The following is an 8,314-nucleotide window of genomic DNA, read 5'->3' as shown; positions in this document are numbered from 1 at the left end:
ATAATTTATTATATCTGACATTATTATATTTACTCAACATAGAAATATATGCCCAATATCTCTGCAATCTATTTTGGAACCCCCCTTTTCAAAATCCTATGTACGCCCATGACTTTAAAGGCAGAGGAAATTATACCACTGACAAAATAAATAGCTCTTTGTGCAAGATTTACAACAGTGGAACACATATCGGTATTTCTCGTAAGTCCACTTGTATATTCAGAATGGGCTGAAAGCTGTTTTAACTAGATAGCACAATCCAGGGTCTCATAAAGTATATTGAACAATTGATTAAATATTATGCAGTAGCCTGTCACGGATTTGAGAGTGTTCGGTTGAAGTTTCTCATTTAATACATATGCAAACAGTGTTTGTTTTGTTGTAGTTTTTTTGTTGTTGTTTTTTTTTTTTTTTTTTTTTTTTTTTTTTTGGGGGGGGGGGGTCTATTACAGTTAATATGTTTTTCAGAAATTTCTCGCAAATGGTTAACAGTTTCTTTAATACAAAAATAGATTACACAAAGTGATATAATATTTCAACAGCAAAATGAAAGTTATTTAGAAGTGCAAATTTCAACACGTAGGTTCAGATCATCAATATGAAACTATATTTGTCTGTCTATTTTATCTGTCCACACACACACACACACACACACAAACACACACAAACACGCGCGCACATTATAATACATTTTTTTATTCTGAATATATGATACCGAAAAAACACTGGTAATAACCTCACTCTCTCTCTCTCTCTCTCTCTCTCTCTCTCTCTCTCTCTCTCTCTCTATTTATCTATATATATATATATATATATATATATATATATATATATATATATATATATATTAGATGCATTACTTACCCTCAAGAATGGAAATACACAAAATGCCTAAGAGAAAATGTACAACGACGGTGTTAGTTTGTCCGAAATCAACTGAATACACTGGAATCGCGACTCATTGATCATAGACCGGCCTCGGTGGCGTCGTGGTTAGGCCATCGGTCTACAGGCTGGTAGGTACTGGGTTCGGATCCCAGTCGAGGCATGGGATTTTTAATCCAGATACCGACTCCAAACCCTGAGTGAGTGCTCCGCAAGGCTCAATGGGTAGGTGTAAACCACTTGCACCGACCAGTGATCCATAACTGGTTCAACAAAGGCCATGGTTTGTGCTATCCTGCCTGTGGGAAGCGCAAATAAAAGATCCCTTGCTGCCTGTCGTAAAAGAGTAGCCTATGTGGCGACAGCGGGTTCCTCTCAAAATCTATGTGGTTCTTAACCATATGTCTGACGCCATATAACCGGTAATAAAATGTGTTGAGTGCGTTGTTAAATAAAACATTTCTTTCTTTCTTTGATCATAGCGATACTCATTGGTCCATTATGAATGCAAGGCGCTAGGTTTAGAAAGCGCATAATGTAGCAGGTTGTCAAATGAAAACGCCATTGTATGGAAAGAGCTATACCTCGTATATGAATAAATTGAAAATAGAAAGTACTTTGAAAATAACAAAACAAGTTTTAGTTTTGTTGCTATGATCGCTTAGTGGAACGGGGCCCTGAACCTTAATTGGATAGGGGCACGTTAATAGAGTTCAGGACCGCCCTCGGTGGTGTCGTGGTTAACCCATCGGACATACGTCTGGTAGGCACAGGGTTCGCAGCCCGCTACCGGCTCCCGCCCAGAGCGACTTTTAACGACTCAGTGGGTAAGTGTAAGACCACTACACTCTCTTTTTTCTCACTAATCGACTGTCCTGGACAGATAGCTGAGAAGTGTGGCCAGGACAGCGTGCTTGAACATTAATTGGATATAAGAACGAAAATAAGTTGATAAATTGAAAACAGTTCAGGAACTTAAGGAAGAACATATGGTTAAGGACCACACAGATATTGAGAGAGGAAGGAAAGAAGGAAATGTTTTATTTAACGACGCACAATCAACACATTGTATTTACGATTATATGGCGTTAGACATATGGATAAGCACCACACAGATATTGAGAGAGGAGAGAAAGAAGGAAATATTTTATTTAACGACGCACTCAGCACATTTTATTTATGGTTATATGACGTCAGACATATGGTTAAGGACCACACAGATATTGTGAGACGAAGGAAGGAAGCTGTTTTATTTAGCGACGCACTCAACACATTTTATTTAAGCACCAGTACCACTAAGTACGGACCACCACGGACCATCCAGGATCATCCCGGACCACGGTCCTTGATGATCCTGGTTGATCCGGGGGATTTTTGGCAAAAAATCGCGACCGAGGCCCGTCCCCCCTATAGAGCCACGGTGTCCCCCCGGACCATCCCTGCAGCCACACCGGACAACCCCGGTGTCATTACGGTGTCACTACGGATCACCCCGGACCATCCCGGATGACCCCGGACCATCCCTGCAGCCACCCCGGACAACCCCGGTGTCATTACGGTGCCACTACGGATCACCCCGGCAGCACTACGGTGCCACTACGGATGGGCCTGGATCACCCCGGAACAGCTGATGTTTGCTATAAATACGTGCATTTTTAGTCTGAATTCATTTGTCCTGTAGATTCCAGAGAAGAAAGACGTTCAACATGCCTCCAAAAACTTCGAAGAAAAAACGTTTAGTGACGACCTGCCCAAAGAAGAAGAAGCCTTCAGTAGAGGTAGAAGAAGTGCTGTCCGACGTTGAGGAGCCGGCTGGCTCTCCCCAGTCGCCGTCACCTCCGACAGATGCCCAAGATGGTCAGCCAGATGATGCTGATGTCCCTACCATGAGTGCCCCGGAAAAGAAGAAGAAGAAGGCCGCTGTCATCCTCACAGACGAGTAGGAGGTCGAATTTGGGGAATGGCTACGGTCCAATCCCTTCCTTTACACGAAGCAACTTAAAGAATATAAAAATACTCAAAGGAAGACCCGAGTGTGGGCCGAGAAGGCAGCTGAACTGGGGCTGGAATCGGGTACTCTGCTGAGGACATACTACGAAAGTGTCCACACCAAGGTTATGAAAATAACTGTTGTGTTGTTAGCGAAGTCCGACTGACCGTCCAGGAGAGGGGTGACATTGCGCCAGGCTCCTGGGATGACGTTGTGATTGGAGTCCTCTTCATCTGCGTCCCTACGATGCTGCTTCGGCGATCTCTTTCTTAGGAGGTTGTGCAGACACACACACGTCAAGACGATGGACGCCACAGTATCCGGTTCCTGTTGCATCGTTGTCAATAAACAACTGAAACGATGGACTAATATGCCGAATGCGTTTTCGACAATGCGACGTGCCCTCGACAATCTGTAGTTGAATATCCTCTGGGTGTTATCCATCTGCCTCTGCGAGAAGGGTTTCATCAGCCATGACCTTAAGGCGAAAGTGTCGTCTGCAGCTATGAAATACGGCATTTCTGTGTCATCATCTGGAAGGGGATCAGACGGTGGAAAATGGAGGACCCCCTTATCTATGGCTTCCTTCAGTTCACTGTTGTTGAAAACTTGGGCATCACCTGCAGATCCGTGACTTCCTACTTCCACCCAAGTGAACTTGTAATCGCCGTCCACCAGTGCCATTAATATGACGGAATGGAACCCTTTGTAGTTATAATACAAGGATCCTCCTCCCTTGGGGCATTTAATGGTGATATGTTTTCCGTCCAGGGCACCGAGACAATGGTGAAATTGCCATTTGTCAGAGAAATGTTTGGCAATGTCCTTCCATTCGTCGGTGGTAGTAGGGCAGGGGATAAGCTCCTCTGCAAATTCAGCAATAATGGCTTCACAAACTTCACGTATAAGCTTGGAAATGGTCTTGTGCGCTACCCGGAAACCATACATCAGGGAGTGGTAGCTGTCGCCTGCAGAAAGGTAACGCAACTTCAAGCCTGGTGATATAGACTTTCTGTATGAAGTATCTTGTTTGGTGATGCGTTGTAAAATTTCTTGGTATAACTCGTAATCCACCCGAAGGAAGTTACGGAAGTCTTTGACATCTTCTTTCTCAAGTTATTTCATCAGGCGGGCATACTGCCCTAGTACCGGTCTTCTTTGTAACCATTTTCGGACCCAAATTTTTCTTCTTTTCTTTCCATATAATTTCTCAGCATCATCACGCTGTTTCTTACTCTTCTTTCTCGATGAAGCTCATTAGTAATCAGAATCATGTTCCTCGTCTGCTGTTGGTTCAACTCCAGCTGCAATGCCATCAGTCGGAGTTGGTTCAGTCGGGTCAGCTGTTCAGCCATGTTGGTTCATACGATGTAGAAGAAAAGAAGTGATTCCGAGCCGAAAATTCTACCTATTTATATGCTTTTTCTCCTTGGCCCAGGACGAACCGTGGTCACCTGTCTATATCCTTGAAGCCTCCGTGGACAATCGTGGACCACCATAGTGGCACCGTGTTAGCACCGTGATGATCCGTGATACTCCGTGCTCTTCCGTGTTGGTCCGTGCTGGTCCGTGTTAGATCCGTAGTAGCACCGTGAAGACACCGTGATGAACCGTAGTGTCACCGTGTTTATCCGGGGTCAATAAATTACTCCCGGACGACCCAGGATCAGCCAGGACGCCCCAGATGACATCACGGACTGTCCCGGCGACAATACGGTATCACTACGTTGGCACTACGGATCACCCAGGATGAGGCGAACGTGGTGGACCCTTATGGACCACCCCGGGAGTTTTAAGCATGTTTAAAACTGCCGGGACGACCCCCGGACTGTCCCGGTCTATCCAGGACCGTCCCGCATGATCCCGGACCACCCCGGCATCGCTACAGTTCAAGCCCCGGACCACCCAGGATTATGGTCCGGGGTGGTCCGGGGATATCCGGGATCCCAGTGGGACTATAGCTTTATGGTTATATGGCGTCAGACATAAGGTTAAGGACCACACAGACTTTGAGAGAGGAAGGAAGGAAATGTTTTATTTAACGACGCACTCAACACATTTTATTTAAGGTTATATGGCGTCAGACATAAAGTTAAGGACCACACAGACATTGAGAGAGGAAGAAGGAAGGAAATGTTTTATTTAACGACGCACTCAACACATTTTATTTACGGTTATATGGCGTCAGAAATAACGTTAAGGACCACACAGACATTGAGAGAGGAAGGAAGGCAGGAAATGTTTTATTTAACCACACACTCATCACATTTTATTTATGGTTATATGGCGTCAGACATGCTTAAGGACCACACAGACTTTGAGAGAGGAAGGAAGGAAATGTTTTATTTATCCACGCGCTCAACACATTTTATTTACGGTTATATTTAGTCAGACATATGGTTATGGACCACACAAATATTGAGAGAGGAAGGAAGGACGAAAATGTTTTATTTAACTACGCACTCAACCCATTTTATTTACGGTAATATGGCGTCAGACATATGGTTAAGGACCACACAGATATTGGGAGAGGAAGGAAGGAAGGAAATGTTTTATTTAACCATGTACTCAACACATTTTATTTTCGGTTATATGACGTCAGGCAGATGGCTAAGGACCACACAGATATTGAGAGAGGACGGAAGGCAGGACATGTTTTATTTAACCACACACTAAACACATTTTATTTATGGTTATATGGCGTCAGAAATATCCTTAAGGACCACACAGGTATTGAGAGAGGAAGGAAGGAAATGTTTTATTTAAACACGCGCTCAACACATTTTATTTACGGTTATATGGCGTCAGAAATATGGTTAAGGACCACACAGATATTGAGAGAGGAAGGAAGGAAGGAAATGTTTTATTTAACGACGCACTTAACACATTTTATTTACGGTTATATGGCGTCGAACATATGGTGAAAGACCACACATATATTGAGAGGTAGCGCGCTTTTCACACTTCATGGGCTACTCTCTTCGATTAGCATCAAAGTGATTTATATTTACACCTTCCCACTGACAGGATAGCACATACCACGGCTTTTGATATACCAGTCGTGGTGCACTGGCTGGATCGAGAAATATCCCAAAGGTTCCATCGACGGGGATCGATCCTAAACTGACCGTGCATCAGGCGTGTGGTTTACCACTGTGCTACACCCCGCCCCGCATATATTCCGAATGTATGACACTACCTTTTCTATCTACGACTTTAAGAACTCACAGAAAATAAGCCCACGCAAACAAAAGTCATTCACAGTCGTCCTTTAGTAGTTGTTCAATGGTGTAGGATTATTTTGTCATTACGTTCTGTGTCATGTATCACTTTAAAGGCAGAGGAAATTATACCACTGACAACATAAATAGCTCTTTGTGTAAGATTAAAACAGTGGAATTCTGTTGTGAATTACCATATACATATCGATATTTTCCATAAGTCCACTTGTGTATTCAAAATGTGTGCCACTGGACTGAAAGCTGTTTTAACTAGGTAGCCGAATTGATTAAATATTTGACAGTGTTCGGCTGGTGTTTCTCGTTTAATACATATGCAAACAGGTTGGGGTTTTTTTAAATTCTATTACAGTTAATATGTTTTCCAGAAATTTCTCGCAAATGGTTAAAAGTTTCTTTAATACAGAAATAGATTACACAAAGTGACATAATATTTCAATATCAAAACTAAAGTTATTTAGATGTACCACACCAATACAAATTTCCACACATGTAGGTTAAGATCATCAATATGAAATTATATTTGTCTGTCTATTTTATCTGTCCACGCACACACGCACACACACACGCACATATATACTGTTACACCTTTTGTTACTACTTAAAGTTTCAGACTATGAGCGATCATCATGCTTAATCAATTGATCAATATGATCGCTCAAAGCGTGAAACTTAGCGTAGTAACAAAAGGTGTAACGGTATATATATTTATACTGGCTCCCCAAGAGGTAGAGCTCTATACCAGCCACACCAGGAAAAATACTGTATATATATAATACATTTTGTGTTATGATATTGACGATACCGAAAAACACTGGTAATAATCTCTCTCTCTCTCTCTCTCTCTCTCTCTCTCTCTCTCTCTCTCTCTCTCTCTCTCTCTCTCTCTCTCTCTCTCTCTCTCTCTCTCTCTCTCTCTCTCTCTCTCTATATATATATATATATATATATATATATATATATATATATATATATATATATATATATATATATATATATATAAGATGCATTACTTACCCTCAGAATGGAAATACACAAAGTGCCTAAGAGAAAATGTACAACGGCGGTGTTCGTTTCTCCGAAACCAACTGAATACACTGGAATCGCGACTCTAGGCAGAACTGTTCATTGGTTCATTATGAATGCAAGGCGCTACGTTTAGAAAGCGCATAATGTAGCAGGTTTTCATACGAAAACGCCATTGTATGGAAAGAGCTATACCTCGTATATGAATCAACAGAAAATGGAAAGCGCTTTGAAAATAACAAAACAAGTTTTAGTTTTATTGCTAAGATCGCTTAGTGGATACAGGCACGTTGATAGAGTTCAGGACCGGCCTCGGCGGTGTCGTGGTTAAGCCATCGGGCATACGGCTGGTAGGTAGAGGGTTCGCAGCCCGGTACCGGCTCACGCCCAGAGGGAGTTTTAACGACTCAGTGGGTAGGTGTAAGATTACTACACTCTCTGTTTTCTGACTAATCCACTGTCCTGGACAGATAGCTGAGAAGTGTGGCCAGGACAGCGTGCTTGAACGTTAATTGGATATAAGCACGAAAATAAGTTGAAATGAAAACAGTTCAGGAACTTAAGGAAGGACATATGGTTAAGGACCACACAGATATTGAGAGAGGAAGGAAAGAAGGAAATTATATTTTATTTAATCACGCACTCAACACATTTTATTTAAGGTTATATTGCGTCAGAGATATGGTTAAGGACCACACAAATATTGGAAGAGGAAGGAAATAAAGAAATGTTTTATTTAACGACGCATTCAACACATTTTATTTACGGTTATATGGCGTCAGACATATGGTTAAGGACCACACAAATATTGAGTGGAAGGAAGGAAGGAAAATACTCTTCAAATAAAGAAGGGAAACCTGAAATATTAATGTTAATATCAACTATTAGACCGAACATACATTTTGGCCACAGACATCCTAGGAAAGACCGGCCTCGGTGGCGTCGTGATTAGGCCATCGGTCTACAGGCTGGTAGGTACTGGGTTCGGATCCCAGTCGAGGCATGGGATTTTTAATCCCGATACCGACTCCAAACCCTGAGTGAGTGCTCCGCAAGGCTCAATTGGTAGGTGTAAACCACTTGCACCGACCAGTGATCCATAACTGGTTCAATAATGGCCATGGTTTGTGCTATCCTGCCTGTTGGAAGCGCAAATAAAAGATCCCTTGCTGCC

The 8,314-nt window shown here is 42.5% G+C and overlaps 1 protein-coding gene across 1 annotated transcript in view; it reads left to right on the top strand.

Moving 5' to 3' along the window:
• The window catches only part of LOC121373135 (coadhesin-like), a 132,301-nt gene that overhangs the window by 45,584 nt on the left and 78,403 nt on the right, over window positions 1-8,314 (top strand). The window lies entirely within an intron of this gene.

This window comes from Gigantopelta aegis, chromosome 5 (assembly GCF_016097555.1).
Source record: "Gigantopelta aegis isolate Gae_Host chromosome 5, Gae_host_genome, whole genome shotgun sequence".
Classification (NCBI taxonomy): domain Eukaryota; kingdom Metazoa; phylum Mollusca; class Gastropoda; order Neomphalida; family Peltospiridae; genus Gigantopelta; species Gigantopelta aegis.
This window is presented reverse-complemented; position numbering and strand designations above follow the sequence as displayed.